The following is a 17,814-nucleotide window of genomic DNA, read 5'->3' as shown; positions in this document are numbered from 1 at the left end:
AGCTCCAGCTTCTCCCCCGTGTCTTCGCGCGCGGCCCCCGCACCGTGCTAGTCTGGCGGTTGGGGGAGGGGCGCGGTGCCGCCGGCGGGGGCGGGGCAGACGGACGGGCGGGCGGCTGAGGGGAGGGCGCCTGGCCTGGGCCTCAGCCGCCGCCGCCGCGCTCCCTTCCGGCCCCCGGCTCCGTCTTTGTGATCACAGGCCCGGGGCCTCCAGCGCTGCTGCGAACTAGGGCCGGCATGGGGCGAGCACAATGAGCCTGACCAGCCTGAACCACTCGCGGCACGCGCGGCACGCCCCGTGGACTCGCCGGCTCTCACGCACGCACGCACGCACGTCTTCGGCTGCCCCCGGCCACCCACACCGGCCCTTAGTGGGGACCCGGGGTGACCCCTCGGGGCCTGGGGTGGCGGGTTCGACTCCCGCCCTTGACGTACCGTGACACACACACCCCCTCCCCCCAATAATAAGACTATAATTCCTCGTTAAATATGACAGCCGGAATCCTGGCTTCTGTTCACAAAAATGCCGTGTATTTAGCCTATGCTAGGCACCAGACCGCGGACGCTCAGTACTGGCAAAAAAGGAAATGCCTTGCCCTCATGGCACTGCCATTTTAATTGGAATAGTAGTGACAATGGTCAAGGGAGAAAATAAAGTGTCATCATTGCCACGGGGATGGTTAATCTCGTGCGCACTGCGTGGGGACCCGGCAACCACAAACATTATTCCAGATGTGGCCAGGAAGGTATTTTTCACAAGAGATTAACACTGAAATTGGTCCACTTTGCGTAAAGGAGATTGTCAATGCCTCGGCGTGGGTGGGCCTCGTCCATCAGGTGAAGGCCTGGAGACAAAAATGAGGTTCCCTGGAAAGAGGGAACTGTTCCTCTAATGGCCTTGGGACATCAGCTCTTCCCCGTGTCTCCAGCCCAGAGTCCTGCCCTGACTTGCCTGCCTCACGCTCACGAGTCAACTCCTTAAAACAAAACTATATATGTAAAAATACTGAATACATACAAGCCTATTAATTTGTATATGTGTGTATACATATTATATATATGTATACACATGTTTATATGTGTGTGCGTTTGTAGTATATGTGTAAGTACTATATAAACATACAAGCCTATATATTTGTGGGTATATATTGTATACATGTATATATGAGTATATATATAGTATACATATGAGAACATGCTGTATACCCATATATTGATATATGGGTGTGTATATATACAGTAATGTACACTGTATGTATGCAGTGTATATTTATATATAGGTGTGTATATATGTTGTATACCTGTATGTGTATATGTTGTATAAGTATTATATGTATATATGTATATACTATATATATACACACTTGCATATGTATTTATATGTGTATGTACATGTGCATGTTTACATATTGGTGTGTATGTATACATTGTATATATGTATGTGTATATATCATATATATGTATGTATATATACGATGAATTTATATATGCAGTACATATATATTTTTATGCTACATGCTTTTATATGTAGTTGTATATGTGTGTCTATATGTATGTACGTGTATGTATTGCATATATTATGTGTATGTTTATATACTGTATATATACACACCTAAGTATCTTTGTGTGTATATGTGTATGTACCTAGGTGTGTCTATGGCATATGTTATACATGTGTACATACTGTATATATACAAACTATGCATTTTATATGTGTGTATGTATAGTGTATACGTATGCGTGTATTTGTATATGTGTATACGTGGGTATACATACTGCATATATACAAACTATGCATTTTATATGTATGTGTGTATTGTCTATACTATATGGGTATATGTCTGTATGCATACTGCATATATACACGGCTGTATATTTTTGTATGTGTGTACTTATGTACGTGTGTGTGTATATACACACATCCCCTATGGATTCGGTTTGTCTGGAGAACCCTCACTGATACGGACACATGACAATTGAGCACCTGCTCTTTGCCAGCCAGGGAGCCAAACGCTTGTCCTTTCGGTGTCTCCCTTAAGTGTCACAAGTCCCGGGAGGGAAGGTGATGCCGCTCCTACCAGTTGAGGTGCCTCAGGGTCAGAGAGGTTCACAGGGCAGAGGGCTGGAGCCTGGTGGAGCCCAGGTGGAGTTCTAGCAGCAGTACAGCCTAGAGGTCCCACTTCCCCGGGTGCTTCTCATAAAGACACCGAGGGAGAGACGGGGTCTGAAGGAGGGGATGAGGACGCTTCCGTGGGTCCACAAGCCCAGACCAAGGCTGACTCGTCAACGATGTTAGAGGTCAGGACTGTGGTTACCCTGGGGGTGGGGTTACACAGAGCCATTCCCATTCTGAAAATGTATCCATTCTGCTCTTGTTTGTAGGTTTACCCCACCCCCCCAAATCTTTTAAAAATAGATTCTCTTGGTTGCTGGGAGCACACACGGGGAAGTTGTGTGTGAGGGGGTGTGATCCAGGGGACAGGGAGGATAAGCACCCCCACTCGTAGGGCCAGGAGTGGCTCAGCTTTCTGAGTTAAGGATGGCCCGCGAGGTCCCAGAGAGAAGGGTCCCTGCTCTGTCCCTGCTCCGTGCACCCCATTCCCAGCCTCAGAAGCCCAGAGCCATCCCCCCCCCCCCCAAACACTCACACACACCAGGGAGGAGAGCCAGTCACCCTGGCTCCGAGGCTCCAGCTCCAGCTCCAAGGCTCCGGGCACTAGGAGCTATTTTCAGCTTTCATGCCCTAGGACATGGCCAAAGCTACTGCCTCCGGAATATCTGTCTGTCTCTCGCCCGCCCTCCCTCCCTCCCTCCTCCGCCACTTCCCCTCCCGCTCCAGCTGTCCTGCCCTCCACCCTGCATTTCTACACAGGATGGCTCACAGACAGCTGCTCCCCGTGCCCACCCGCCACCATTCGATGGATGTCAAAGCAAGCCCTGGGGACTTCCCTGGAGGTCCAGCGATTAAGATTCCGAGCTTCCACTGCAGGGGGCGCGGGTTCGATCCCTGGTCAGGGAAGTAAGATCCCACATGCCACAGGGCATGGCCAAAAAAATAAATGAAAAAAAAATAAAGTTTAGTGATGAAATAGCCCTAGTGGTGCAAGGATGGGATGTATAGCTCTATGGTATAGAATAAGGTCCAGAACAGATATATGAGAACTTGATATGACAGAAAGTGGGGAAATTAAGGAGTTTTCAATAAGTGGCATTAGGACAATTGCATATCCATGTGGGAAAAAGTAAATTAGAAAAAAAAAAAGCAAGCCCTGGTCAGGTGCGGGGCCATTGGCACACGTTGTCGTGTGGAATGTTTTTCCTTATACTCCTCCCTCCCTCCTGTGTCACGGTCACTTCCTCCAGAACCTTCCTGGACTACCCTACACAAGCCCAGGGTGAGCCGTCACCTGCCCTGGATCTCCGGAATTCCAATCCCGGCCCACCCTTCCCCGCCAGGTAAAGAACTGTGCCTGGTCAATAAGACCGTAGAGGTCCTTGGCCATTGTTATTGCAGTTGGAATTGTTACTGTGTTTACATAGGGTGACCACCACCCGCCCCCAGTTTGCCCAGGACCGCGCAGGTTTGAGCGCTGGAACTGTGGGGAAACCCTCATTCCCGGGGAAGCCCAGAAGGCTGGTCAGCCTATTGAGGACGGATCTTTCACTTGATCTCCCAACCCCCGAGAGCCAGAAAGGGAATCTCCCCCCTCCTCCCACTGTAACCTTCATTCATTCACCCACTCATCCCTTTATTCAACTCCTTTATTCAGCAAGTATTTACGAAGCATCTACTACACATCAGACACTCTTCTAGGTGCTGGGGACAGTAGACTGAGAAGGTGTGATTTATTACGTGGGGATGAAGTCTCGCAGACCACTGCAGGGCAGGGGAGCTGGGAGAGGGAAGGGGCAGTTCTAAATGCAGGCTCCGACGGGACTGGGGCAGACCTTGCCCTGGGCCAGGCTGGTTGCTTCAACACAGCTGTCCTCACCCAGGGCCATCCTGCCCCCGCCTCACCCAGTTCTTCGGTGATGTCTGGGGAAAATCTGTGGTTGTCACAACTGTGGGGGAGGGGCCCCTGGAATCAAATGGGTGGGGCCAGGGATGCTGCTGAACCACACACAGTGTCCAGGAGGGGCCCCCAGCAGCGGATGACCCACCTCAAATAACCCCAGTGCCGTGGGGGAGACCCTGCACTAATATTATTCAGACCCGCTGGTGCCCCTAGATTCCTGCACAGGCAGGGACTCTAACCGGGTCACCTCTGTATCACAAGGTGACCTAGAGTGGGGCAGCCAGGAGGCCTGAGTATCGGGGGGTGAAATGACAAATCTCTGTGCCCACTCTCCCCACCACACCCCAGGGTCGATGGCCTCTATCTCCTCCCTGTGCAGGTAGCTTTTCCCTAAGCCATTTCTTCTTCTCAAGGTCCCTGTCGCAGGTTGGGTTCCCCGAAGATGACGTTGAGAGCAAGGATTGGAGTGCAGGTGGTTGATATGACACGTGCAGAGAACAGATACAGCTGCCATAGTGTCCCGCAATTCCACTCCTGGGCATAGATCTGGAGAAAACTCTAATTCAAAAATATACATACACCCCTGGGATTTCCCTGGTGGTCCAGTGGTTAAGACTCCGTGCTTCCAGTGCAGGGAGCATGGGCTCCATCTCTGGCCAGGGAACTAAGATCCCACATGCCGTGTGACAAAAAAAAAAAAAAAAAAAAAAAGAAAGAAAGAGAGAAAGAAAGAAAGAAAAAGAAAGAAAGAAAGAAAGAAAAAAGATGTATGCACCCCAATGTTCATTGCAGCACTATTTAAAACAGCCAAGACGTGGAAGATACCTAAATGTCCACTGATGAATGAATGGATAAAGAAGATGTGGTACATATATACAATGGAATATTATTCAGCCATAAAAAGAATGAAATAATGCTATTTGCAGCAACGTCGTGGATGGACCTAGAGATTATAATACGAAGTGAAGCAAGTCAGAAGAGAAAGACAAATATATGATCTCACGTCTATCTGAAGTCTAAAATATGACACAAATGAACTTGTCTACGAAACAAAAACAGACTCACAGACATAGAGAACAGACTGATACGGGTTTGGGTCTCTCGGGGCCTTGGCTGTTTTATCAGTTTATCAAGCCTCTCATGAACAATGCTTTTAAAGAGTCTGAAGAGTTACTACGATACAATTTGATTTGACAGCACTATCCCCAAAATTTAAAAACAATCTCAAAAGCAAGCCAATCCCCCACTCCTAGAAGAGTGAAACTAGGCACATTTTTGTGCCCAGAATCCAGTACAGAATTTGACCAAAGAACATAGCAGAAACTCAATGGCATTTGAGAGAAAGAGAAAGTCTCTTTGGTTTTAGCTTCACTAGGATGTCCATTAGTCTATGCTATTTATGTGAAATTTCTGACCTGCGAACTTCGAACCAGGAGGAATCTTTTAGCCTGACGTTGATTTGCCACTATGAATTTGCCATGTGCAGTGCACAGCCCTGAGCATCTATCACACGTGGACTCTTGAGTTATCCTTCCTCTTTGACGACCCTGTGCTTCACACTGCAGTACTGAACTGATTATGGGTTCTGTCCCTGACGTTGATTTGCCACTATGAATTTGCCATGTGCAGTGCACAGCCCTGAGCATCTATCACACATGGACTCTTGAGTTATCCTTCCTCTTTGATGACTCTGTGCTTCACACTGCAGTACTGAACTGATTATGGGTTCTGTCTAGTGACATTACACCTCCAGTTCTGATGCATAGATTTGACAGTCCTATGCGGCCATGGCCATTTTCACTGCCTCCTGCTATGGAACTGCATAGACCAAAGGCAGCTACCTTTAAGAGAACAGTTCTTTCTCCAACACAATTGACAAATCCAGCGTCAGCTTGGGTCCACATGTAAAGGGAGTCACTTGAGCCTACGGTAGACCATATGTGTCAATGCCGACAAGTTGTACAAAACAAGACAAGTCCTTACAATTGAGTCTTTGTCTCAGTCAAGCCTGCTTGGGAAAAACTGTATCTGAAGGGTAAGGCAAGGTGGACAGCTGCCTGAGACTTTTCTGCCCTGTAAACTCCTGCACACTCTCAAGTCAAGTGCCAGGTAAAGGTCTCTGTATACTAAAGACCCTCCAGGTGCCTTATTCATTCCGCTCCAGGTATTGCTCAGTCACCTGCAACTCCCTAATGCCCCTCTTCTTTATGTCAGACCTTTACTTAAGTGGCTCTAAAGAAACAGCCACTTTCCCGCACCAGAAGCTGCAGCCATCAGTCAAAATCAAAGTATCTTACGGCTGGTATAGTGGGTTGGATGGTGGCCCCCAAAAGGATATATCCATGTCCTCCTCCTTGACGGTTACCTCATTTGAAAAAAATGTTTTTGCTAATGTCATTAAGGATCTTGACATGGGATTTCCATCCTATATTATCTGGATGGGTCCTAAATACAATGACAATTGCCCTTATTATACAAGAACGGCAGAGGGACATTTGAGACAGACAAAAGAGAAGATACAGACACAGAAAGGGGGTGATGTGAAGACAGAGACAAAAACTGAGTGATGTGGCCTCAAGCCAAGGAAACTGGCAACCACCAGAAGCTGAAAAAGGCAAGGGATAGAATCTCCCCTAAAGCATCTGTAGGAAGGGCAGCCTTGCTGACACCTTGATATCAGACTTCTGGCCTCTACAACTGTGAAATTGTAAATTTCTATTGTGTTAAGCCTCCAAGTTTGTGGTAGTCTGTTACAACAAGCACGGGAGAATAATATAGCATGTCTTAAACCTTTGCTACGCTTCAGCAGTTTACTGCACAAACTTAAATATTTTCAAACAGTCAAAGGTCCCCCAACATTCCACCATACATTAAAGACCAAGGCACTGGACTACCTTCCTTGGCAGTACCAAAATATTTTCCACATGGACATTTTCCTCAAGTGTCTGCTCCTTTCTTTTTATTTCTCAGTGTTCCCAGGTAATGCACTAAATGTTAGGGCCTTTTAATTACCTTACAGCAAGTACAATGCCTTAATTCCATTTGGTTTGGCATAAATTAGGAACTAAGAGAAAAGATGCAGGGCCCAATATTCCTGTTACTGTTGATAACCCTGGCTTCATAATCCAGTTTGAATGAAATGATCACATAACTGAACCCCAGAATTGGGCAGATTTACTAACTAGTAATACACAGAATGAGACAAACAGAAGACACTCACTTACACTCTCAAGGGAGAGAACAGAATTAGTCAAGGCAAGCATGCTCACTTAATTCTTTTCAAGCTTTCTATATACGTCACTTGATCACCCTGGGGCAGAGTCAGTAAAGAAGCAGCACTGAAATGACCCTAAGAGTTCTCTTGACAGGACTGAAACATCAGGAGCAGGAAAGGAACATTCCCACACACCCCACCACCACCACCCCCAGCAGTAAAAAATGATCATCCACATTGACAATGTAAAAGAAATCAGAAACTACCCTAACTGTGATTTACTCTTAGTATACCTACAGCTAATCAGGAGCCTTGTGCAAAAACATCTTGACTGGGCTTCCCTGGTGGCGCAGTGGTTGAGAGTCCGCCTGCCAATGCAGGGGACACGGGTTCGTGCCCCGGTCCGGGAAGATCCCACATGCCGCGGAGCGGCTAGGCCCGTGAGCCATGGCCGCTGAGCCTGCGCGTCCGGAGCCTGTGCTCCGCAACGGGAGAGGCCACAACAGTGAGAGGCCTGCGTACCGCCAAAAAAAAAAAAAAAAAAAGAAAAAAAAGCATCTTGATTAGTTGCTAATAAAACTCTTTAGAAGCAGAACCCTTCACATGCCTCAAAGGGAAGATGCAGACCTGTGTGCTTCAGGATTTTCTCACCAAAACCCCACACAACTTCTTTACTATTCCAAGCAAGTATGGCCTAGCCCTACCCTCATCCCTGTTTTTCTTGGTGTAGTAATAAAGAAACATAGATGGAAATAAAGAGATAGGTAGAAAGATATAAAATAGTGGGGAAAATAATATAAGTCAAGTCAAGTACCACCACCATTTACTAGAAGTGAACTTTCAGCACCAACATTAATATTTTTTCCTGTTATATCTGTAAATGATAATAACTAATATGTACATAACAATTTTCCATTTACTCAAATCTCATTTTTATAACTAACTACTTCACAACAAGTAACATGCTAAGGCAACATCGATAGATGAAAAAAGGTAGTCCCTGGCCCCAAGGAATGTTGCCCAGGAGAAGACAGAGATATGGAAAAAATACAATTACAATACAGGGTAGCGAGTGCAGCAATCAGGCATGCAGAAGTGCAAGGGTAGCAAAAAGGAGCGTGTGATCACAACACTAAAAAGAAGACTGCACAAAGGACAATAATATGTAAACTGAGGTTTGAAAAATGAAGTGGGTTTCCCAGGTGCCCCATAGGGAGAAAGGAATTCTTGGAGGAGGGAAAAGCATAAATGAAGACAGTGAGTTTTTCCTATAATCCAGAAGTGAAGTAGGCAATGGCGGGGGAAATGACTGGACACAGGCATCATGAATACTTGCGTGTCTGCATTTTAGCAAGTCCATTCTAAAGGAAACTTTGAGGATCAACTCGGGGGTGGGGGACCGCGGGGGGACAGAACTAGTCATTCCTGACAGAAACACTGGAACCACTTTCTACCAACCCACCAAAAAAATGACTGCAAAGGCAACATGGTATCACAGAAAGGGCTTGTTTTTTTGTTTCTTTGTTTTTAGTTCATTAGGCCTCACTTAAAATTCTGATTCCACAATGCACTTGCTTTGGCATCTTGAGCAACACTCATAACCTCTGCAAGTTTCAGTATAGTAAGTTTATGTGATTACCTTCATCTGTAATATCCCTGCGTTGCAATCTTAATGGAAACTCAAGTTCAGGTCAAAGACAAGTTTCTCTGTGACTTCTCCTCTGAATTGATTCAAAAGCTGTCTCTTCTGTCCTCATTTGGCTTCTCTTATGGAATCTCATAAGAACTTCTATGACATCTTTGTTTTTTTTTTGTTGTTGTTGTTGTCTGTTTTTTTTTTAATGGAAGTATAGTTGATTTACAATGTTGTGTTACTTTCAGGTGTACAGAACAGTGATTCCTTTTTCACATTCTTTTCCCTTATAAGTTATTACAGAATATTGAGTAGCGTTCCATATGCCGTAGAGGAGATCCTTGTTGTATCTATTCTATGCCTTCTTTGAATGACCGTAGCACTTGTTGTCTATATCATTTTTATGTCTGTGGTTGCTTTGAAAATGAAAATTTTCTATTTGTTCAAGTCCTGGTCCTTCCTTAAAACTGGGTTCATTTATCTATTTCATATTTATTGACTACATCTTAGACACCGTGTTAACTGCTGGTTCTAGATGTTAGTAAAATATAGACCTTCCTGCTCAAAAGGTCACAGTATTTGTGGGAAAACAAAAAAATGAACCACCTATGTCTCAAAGAGCTTTGCACTTCCCAAAGAGAACACACCTAGTAGGTACGATAAACACGTGTATCATACGTAAATGTATAAATAGTTAATGGGATTAAAAACTAGACATAACTGCTTTTCAATTCCGAGGAAATGATGATTATATTTCACCAGGAGCTCGATACCACTCTGAGAATGAGGGCTTAACCCCCGACCTGACTCACTGCAGCGCTTTCCCATATAAAAATACACAAGTCTGTACACACACTCTAGAAAAAGGCTTATCTGGCATGAATTTCAGATAGCAGGAAGAAAAATTCAAGAGGTTCAGAGAAGCATCCAGAAGCTTACATAATTATCTGGCACTAATACAACTTGCTTGACAGAAAAATAGAGCTGTAAATCTCACAAAATTAGATGACTTTTCAAGAATTTCAAAACCTCTTGCTATTAATTGGAAATCCTAGAAGAATAGCTTCTTTTAAAGTGGAATGATAATATGCTTTACAGCTTAATAGCCAGCAGCCTAGGTTTTGGCTAAGTGAGCTTCAGGAAAGAAGGAAACTTGTGGTTTAGCTCCATTTTCTTTGCAACCTCTGGTTCCAAACATCTACTTCTGTGCTCAGTCATCTTATCATCTATAAAATGGAGGCAACTCTAAGAAAACAGTTACAGAGATGTTGCACAGTTTCATGTGTCATTGTCTTCATTTGTTTCAGAGTACCAATAACATCTAAGCTACTACTGAAAGAGTGCAATGTTATTTGGGGTCATCTAGTGCAGCTTTGTCAAAGGAAAGGAAAGGAAAGGGGCCTAGAATAACTATAATTTTCCCAAGAGGACACAATTATTTTATGGTAAATCTGGGACAAGAACCCTGATCTCTTTGATCCCATTCCATTGTTCTTTCATTGGGTTCTGAACAACCCAGAGAAATAAAGAGAAATAAAACTCCTCTGTGCTATGCCACTGGTACAGGACATGGCAAGATTGGAATTGGAGCACTACACATTAAGAGGTAACTGGGAAATTCTTCAAACTAATTGAGATATACACCAGGTACACAGAAAACAGCATGTTTTCTGAAGATGATTCTGTGGCATGAACAGAACTGGTAACTGAAGGTGTGTGTGGACTGCAGTTCCAAACAGGATGGGTGAATTCTTGTTTTCTGGCAGCTTGAAGACTCCACCCCAATATACACATTAAAATAAAATTAACATTTCAACTGGGTCATATTTAATTCAGCAAAATAGTCCATGTATCATTTAAGTTGTCACTTACTTTTTAACTTGATTTTTAAGTCCTAAAAGTCTTTCCAAACACAAAACAGAGGTTGCAAAATGGTATACGGGAAGCTGCAGAGATGAAATAAACATATTTCATTCAGCATAAACATGAATATACAAACAACTTCTTCATAGCTGAAAGTGTCCAAATCCACTGTCTTCATTTTGTAGTCAAGGCTTCGGGAAAAATATGCTAATGGATTCCTAATTACCCAAATGCTCCATATCTGTGTCAGTAAGTATCATTATATATTATGGAAATTTTTCTCAGTGACAGAGAAAGATATCCTGGCTGAACATCCCCCTGCCCGTGACACACAGATGATGGCCTCCAGCTACCTTGAAGGCGTTGGAGCCCACTTTATCCGTTACTAATATTAATGGAGGACAAAACTTCATATTCCGTTTGCTCTGTATTTGTTACATCACTTCTTCCCTTCATTAAAATGGACGGCCCATAATTCAGTCTGTAGTGTGTGTATCATTGGAAACTGAACAAATTTTTGTTGGTTTTATTAATGTCATAGGTTTCTAGGGAGGGTCTACTCAATAACTAAGTCTAGTTTCACAGTTACAAATAAATTATGATGTAACTTTGAATAAATTAAGCTCATCATAAAGGAAGGATACTGATAGTTGCTACTACCCCTTCCTTGAGGGGCTCTTCTAAAGCACTAAATAAAGTAACAGAGGTGTATATGCGTGCATATATTCTCAATGATATTTGTACACACTTGAAAAGAACTCTACAGAATGCATTATAAAACTCTTCATGCTGTGTGTCCCTGTTCCCAGCTCTCTCATTGAAACTACTTAAATGGTCCTTCCCTCGTGGCGTAGTGGTTGGGAGTCCACCTGCCGAGGCAGGGGACACAGGTTCGTGCCCCGGTCCAGGAAGATCCCAAATGCCGCGGAGCGGCTGGGCCCGTGAGCCATGGCCGCTTATCCTGCGCGTCTGGGGCCTGTGCTCCGCAACTGGAGAGGCCACAGCAGTGAGAGGCCCGCGTACTGCAAAAAAAAAAAAAAAAAAAACCTACTTAAATGAACAAAATCGTATCTATTAGGATAGCTATCAGAGTACTCCAAATATTACTTCTTGCAGTACCCTGTCCCAAGCCTTTGCCTTCCTCTTCCCATTAGTCCTCAATTCAGAAACCACGGAGATTTGTTCATTAATTTATGAACATATTTCTTCCTTCAGCCAAGAAAATTGATTGATCCTTTACCAATTTTCAGGCACCATTCTTCAGTATGCTTCATAGGCATGTTCAGGAAACACAGCAGTGATGAACACAGATGAATATACCCTCTCTCGAGATGAGGGGGGAGGCAAAAGTAAAGAAGCAAATATAAAATCATAAGTATAAATATGTAAATAGAAATGAAATACATGGATAGAATAACTAGTATATCAGGGAAGTGCTGGAGAAAACCAGCAAGCAGGGAAGGGAGATGGAGATTGTTAGCTGCTAGGAGGAGGCTGCGATCTGAAACTAAGTGATCACTGAGGGCTTTCTGGGGAAGATAAAATTTAAGAGGGAGCAAGGAGCATATCTGGGAAGTGAAGAGTACAAGTAGAGGGAACAGTCACATGGAAAGCCAATGAGGCAAGAGTGGGCTTGGAGTATCCAAGGAGCAGAAAGGATGTCAGTGTGTGGGAAACCGAGCGAGCAAAGTGCAGAGGAGAAGGAAACAGTCAGACACGAAACAGAGGCCCACATCTCTAGGGCTGTGGAGGCACTTTGAGGACTTTGCTTTTCCTGTGAAGAAGCCATTGAAGAGATTTGAGTGACATGATCTGACTTATGTTTTAACAGGATCTCTCTGGATGCCATGTTGATTAGAGAGTGGAGGAGAGTAAGGACAAGCCCCAGAAGACCAATAGTTGATTCAAAGAAGTGATTACTCAAACATGGTCCCCCTCCTCAGTGAGGACACAGAGCAGGAACCGGCAAATAATGGTCACAAATCAAATCAGGCTCTCAGCCTGGATCTCTGGGACTGTGAGCTAATAATGGTTCTCACGTTTAGAAAGGTTGTTGAAGAAGAAAGAGGAGGAGAAGCTACAGAAGCTGTATATGGCCCACAGAGCCTAAGATATTTAAAATCCAGAAAACGCTTTCCAACACCTGATGTAAAGCAGGTGGCTGGTAGGAGGTGCTCAACAAAATTTGGAAGTTAGTTCCTGAAAACACTGTAAAGTAATAGGTGTCAAGAAACATTTATCCCTTCACCCTTAACCTTCACAAATGATGCCATTTCCACTGAGGTATTGAAAAATATATTATGACTTTCAAAACAATAAAACAGAGGGCATTTTCTCACATAAGCAAGGTCATAAACAACTGTCAAGTAAAGTTGAAATAGCAACAAATCAAATAATAACAAAAACATATTTATAGATTTTTAAGCCTTAATAAGCATTTTCATGTTCATTCTCTAATTTAATCCTCAAATCAACTCCATGAGACAGTTATTATTTTCCCATTAGAAATGACCACATATTAAATCCTCAGTGATTGCTCAAGAAAAGCTGAAATCTTGAGTTTTACATCTATTAATGCCAAGGTTGGTTTTTTTCCCATGGGAACATTGGATGCTAAAATCAACAGGGATTTTCAGCTCAAGACGGCACACTAGGAAACATATTTACTTTCTGTTCCTCCTGAAACCATATTTAAATAAAACTGTAGAAATACCAAAATTAATCAACCAATAAAGGCCAAGACATTTTGGAAGCCATCAACCACAGAAAGATTTCAACACGTTTCGAGAAGGCAAACAATGAAATGGAGGAGCCATGAATAAAATAATGAAGAAAAGACTAACCCTAAGTAAGGTCTGCACAAAGCCAGTCAGCTTTTGCTGAGCTCTGGTTATAGTAAAGGGCAGAGGAAAGAAGAGGGGCTGAAAACAAGGAGACAAAAGTCATTTTAGGAAAAAAAGGTCATTTAATGAGCTCCAGGGAACACTCAGCCTGCTGCCATACTCACTCATGAATTACAATGGATTGTTGGTAAGCAAGACAAGAAAACAGGGAAGAAACAAAACAAACAAAAATCAAGACATTGTTTCTTACTGAACCCTTCTCAAATGAGATCGAGGAATTATGCTTCAATGCCACAGCTGTAAATCATTTCTGCTCTTGGAGAGGTTAGAAAGGGCTGATAATATTTACCCTTTTTTTTCAGACAATTTAGGTCTGAGCAAAAGCTTTTGTGTCCTCCAACCCCAAAGTTTATTGGGGATGGCAGTCCAAATTTGCTGTGACATACCATAAAAAGAATCTCATGAGCAGAGGGTCCAACTAATTTTGGAATATATGAATTATGCCCAGTGTTATTTTCAATAGATTTTCAACAAAAATATAGAAATACATTCTTACTGATCTATATGATTCTGGGTTCTGAAACTTCTACATGTCACATGTGTGATACATAACACACAATGTCAGCCCCAGGAGAGAGAAAACACTCCAATGAAGCAAGCCAAAGAAACAAGTTTTAAACAAGGTCAAGTGATGTGTAGGCCAGGATTGTTCAACTCTTTCCTGTCATGCTGAAGCTTCCAGCTCCTGAATAACAACACATGTTTCCCTTGTCCTAGACACCCAAGAGTATGTCTCCTCTCGTAGGCATAAGAATCTCTAGAGTTACATATGTGAACTAAAGAGTGGACCCAGCTGGCATACAACACAATGACCAAATTGTGTTGATCGTACTTTAAACCAATACATCGCTCCACACTGAAGTTGCAATAAATGATATATTTGCTTTCTAGACATGAATGAGATACCTTGCTGGATATACTCCAGGAAGGCCAGAGAAACTGGCTTCTAATCCATATGGAACAATTCACTGGTGAATTTCTTTCAGGATAGCCCATGATTTATCTAGAATATAATCTTTACATATCTGGATCCTTCAAACTAGACAAAGGGAAAATCCGGGCTTCATGCCTCAATTAGAAATGTGGAATGGTGCTATGCTGATAACTGGTGGTCCCTGACCTGTATCTTCTGAGATTAGAACACAGTGTGGTGGATGACCAGTTCATGCGTTGAACAAAAGAAGACCTCCTACAGGGCAGTGCAGCTGTTTGTTACAGCTATGGCACTTAGGGCTAAGTACCATAAGGACTACAAGAAAAAAAGAAAAACAAGTAACACATGAAGTATATATGATAAGGAGGCACCACAGTCCAGAGCACGAGCTCTGGAATCACACAGGTTTGCTTCGAATCCCGGCTAAGCCACTACCATCTGCATACCCTGGAGAACAGTCCAAAGTTTATATATTGTTTTAGCAAATTTGAAAAAAGAAGTGAAGAAAGAACCTACCTGCCAGGAAGGGACATTGTGGGGTGCAGCATCCAGTCGGATCAGGGCTCTGCATCTCCTGCTCACAAACCTTCGCCACCTAGCTCATGGTGATGCTGGCAGCTGAGCAGCCCTGGAGAAGGCGATCCTGTCTCCAGGCCTCGCAGAGAAGCTGGGGAGGTCCCCGGAGGACGTGGCCCACACCCTGGCAAGCTCTGGGTGCCTCCTGCCCTCAGCTCTGAGCAGGCTCTGGCCTATGGGCCCAGTGGTGGGGAAGGGCTGGCCGATACATACGCAGCGCTGAGGAGCCTGCAGAGCCGGTGCCCAGGCAGGGTGAGCTCTGGAGGAGAAGGCTTCCACAGTCCCCAACAGTCTCCGCATGGTGGCCCATCCGGTGCCAAACACCTGCCACCCACAGCGAGAAGTCCCAGCCGCTATAAAGTCCAGAAGGGGTCAGGCTCTTTGCCCTTGGGCCGGGTATCTCCAGGGGCTGGGCATCTCCAGGGGCTGGGCTTGCGTGGGGCCCCCAGCCCACCCCCTGACCCGCCCGCCCTTTCTCTGTGACACGTACAATGGAATGTCAAGACCCAGGTTGAGCCGTCCAGTGTCCAGTGCGTGCTAGACCTCGAGCAGTGGTAGAAGGTAGGGAGAAGCTCTCCCACTTTCACTCTCTTTTCTCAGATCAGGCAGGCAGCACAGGCGAGGAAGAGAGGAGGTTGCGGTGCGCAGGCGGCTGCAGAGACCTCAGGCCTCAGCCAGATCGCGAGAATTTGGTGCCTGTTTTTTGTTGGTTGGGTTTTCTGGCCTGTGATTGGGCCCCGGCCCCGCGTGGGTGAACCCGGCTGTTGCTGGTCGGCCGACCTTGGCAGGACCCCGGCGGCGCCGTACTCGGCTGGCCTCCAGGGGGATAGGGGCCCCCGCTGGCCCGAGTGCGGGCGGGACGTCGGCTTATAGAAAAAGGTTACCTAAAGGGCTCCGCTGGCACGAACACGTGGAGAGCCGCGGGAGCACTGACGCCCAGTTGTCCCACGAGAGCACCGCTGCCGTCACCCGTGCAGTAGCAGGCTCCATCGCACGCCCGAGCCGGGCCACGGTGTCTCGCGCGGCTAGGTACCCGAAGCAGCCCTAGCCCGGAGCGGACCATCCCCAGCTGGGGGCCTTAGGGGGGAAACGCGAGGCCCGGAAGTGGAAGGGCGCAGGCCAGGTCACAATCCAGGGTCCCCTTCCTCCGCGTCCCGGGGCCGGACGGAGGGATGAGGCAGGGGGGTCCCGGGCAGCGCCGTTGCTGCTCCCCGCGCCGCCCGCAGCCACGGACACGGGGGAAGAGGACGGCGCCCGCAGAGTTCACAAAGCCCCGAGCCAAAAAGACGAAGCCCAGTGCCGCGGGCGCTCAGCGCGAAACTGAGGCCGGCGTTGGTGGCCCAGGCCATGGAACCGGTGGCGGCCGAGGCCCCGGGCGAGAGGTCTACCTGGCGCGGCGGCGGCCGGAGGGCGGCGGCGGGTCGGCGCGGCCGCGCTACAGCCTTTTGGCGGAGATCGGGCACGGCAACTACGGCGTGGTGTACGAGGCAGTGGCCGGGAGCACCGGGGCCCGGGTGGCGGTTAAGAAGATCCGTTGCGACGCCCCCGAGAACGTGGAGCTGGCGCTGGCCGAATTCTGGGCCCTGACCAGCCTCAAGCGGGGCCACCAAAACGTCGTGCAGTTTGAGGAGTGCGTCCTGCAGCGCAACGGGCTAGCCCAGCGCATGAGCCACGGCAACAAGAGCTCACAGCTTTACCTGCGCCTGGTGGAAACCTCGCTCAAAGGAGAAAGGATCCTGCGTTATGCTGAGGAGCCCTGCTATCTCTGGTTTGTCATGGAGTTCTGTGAAGGTGGAGACCTGAATCAGTATGTCCTGTCCCGGAGGCCGGACCCAGCCACCAACAAGAGCTTCATGCTACAGCTCACGAGCGCCATTGCCTTCCTGCACAAAAACCACATCGTGCACAGGGACCTAAAGCCAGAAAACATCCTCATCACAGAGCGGTCTGGCACCCCCATCCTCAAGGTGGCAGACTTTGGACTAAGCAAGGTCTGTGCTGGGCTGGCTCCCCGAGGTAAAGAGGGCAATCAAGACAACAAAAATGTGAATGTGAATAAATACTGGCTGTCCTCAGCCTGCGGCTCAGACTTCTACATGGCCCCTGAAGTCTGGGAGGGACACTACACAGCCAAGGCTGACATCTTTGCCCTGGGCATTATCATCTGGGCAATGATAGAAAGAATCACTTTCATTGACCCTGAGACCAAGAAGGAGCTCCTGGGGACCTATATCAAACAGGGGACTGAGATCGTCCCTGTTGGTCAGGCGCTGCTACAAAACCCAAAGATGGAGTTGCACATCCCCCAGAAACGCAGGACTTCCATGTCTGAGGGGATCAAGCAGCTCTTGAAAGATATGTTAGCTGCTAACCCACAGGACCGGCCTGATGCCTTTGAACTTGAAACCAGAATGGACCAGGTCACACGGGCTGCTTAAAATTCAGGGAAAAAATAAATCTTGGGTGTTTTTAAACTACGTGAGTGTACTTCTTTTTGTTCTGCATGCACACTTCCTGGACTACTGGATTCTTCAATCTGAGCCCAGGGAGGCGGGGGGTATGGACTTGGGGGCAAATGCAGGGTTGAAGAGAACTAAGTGCTGGTTACCAAAGATTCCTCCCAAGTCTTAATGAGGAGATGTGGGATTATCTGAGTGCAAATGACAAAGTCTAGGG

At 46.2% G+C, this 17,814-nt stretch overlaps 1 pseudogene across 1 annotated transcript; it reads left to right on the top strand.

Moving 5' to 3' along the window:
- The first annotated feature begins 250 nt into the window (after positions 1-250).
- Positions 251-17,576, top strand: LOC307065326 (serine/threonine-protein kinase 35-like; annotated as a pseudogene). The gene is made up of 6 exons: positions 251-410; positions 2,203-2,290; positions 3,363-3,455; positions 6,180-6,317; positions 15,294-15,534; positions 15,969-17,576. The product of its transcript is annotated as a serine/threonine-protein kinase 35-like (transcript).
- Positions 17,577-17,814: the final 238 nt, after the last annotated feature.

This window comes from Hyperoodon ampullatus, assembly GCF_949752795.1.
Source record: "Hyperoodon ampullatus genome assembly, chromosome: 17".
NCBI classification, from domain to species: domain Eukaryota; kingdom Metazoa; phylum Chordata; class Mammalia; order Artiodactyla; family Ziphiidae; genus Hyperoodon; species Hyperoodon ampullatus.
Note: the sequence above shows the minus strand (reverse complement) of the source record. Positions and strands in the feature narration are given on the sequence as shown.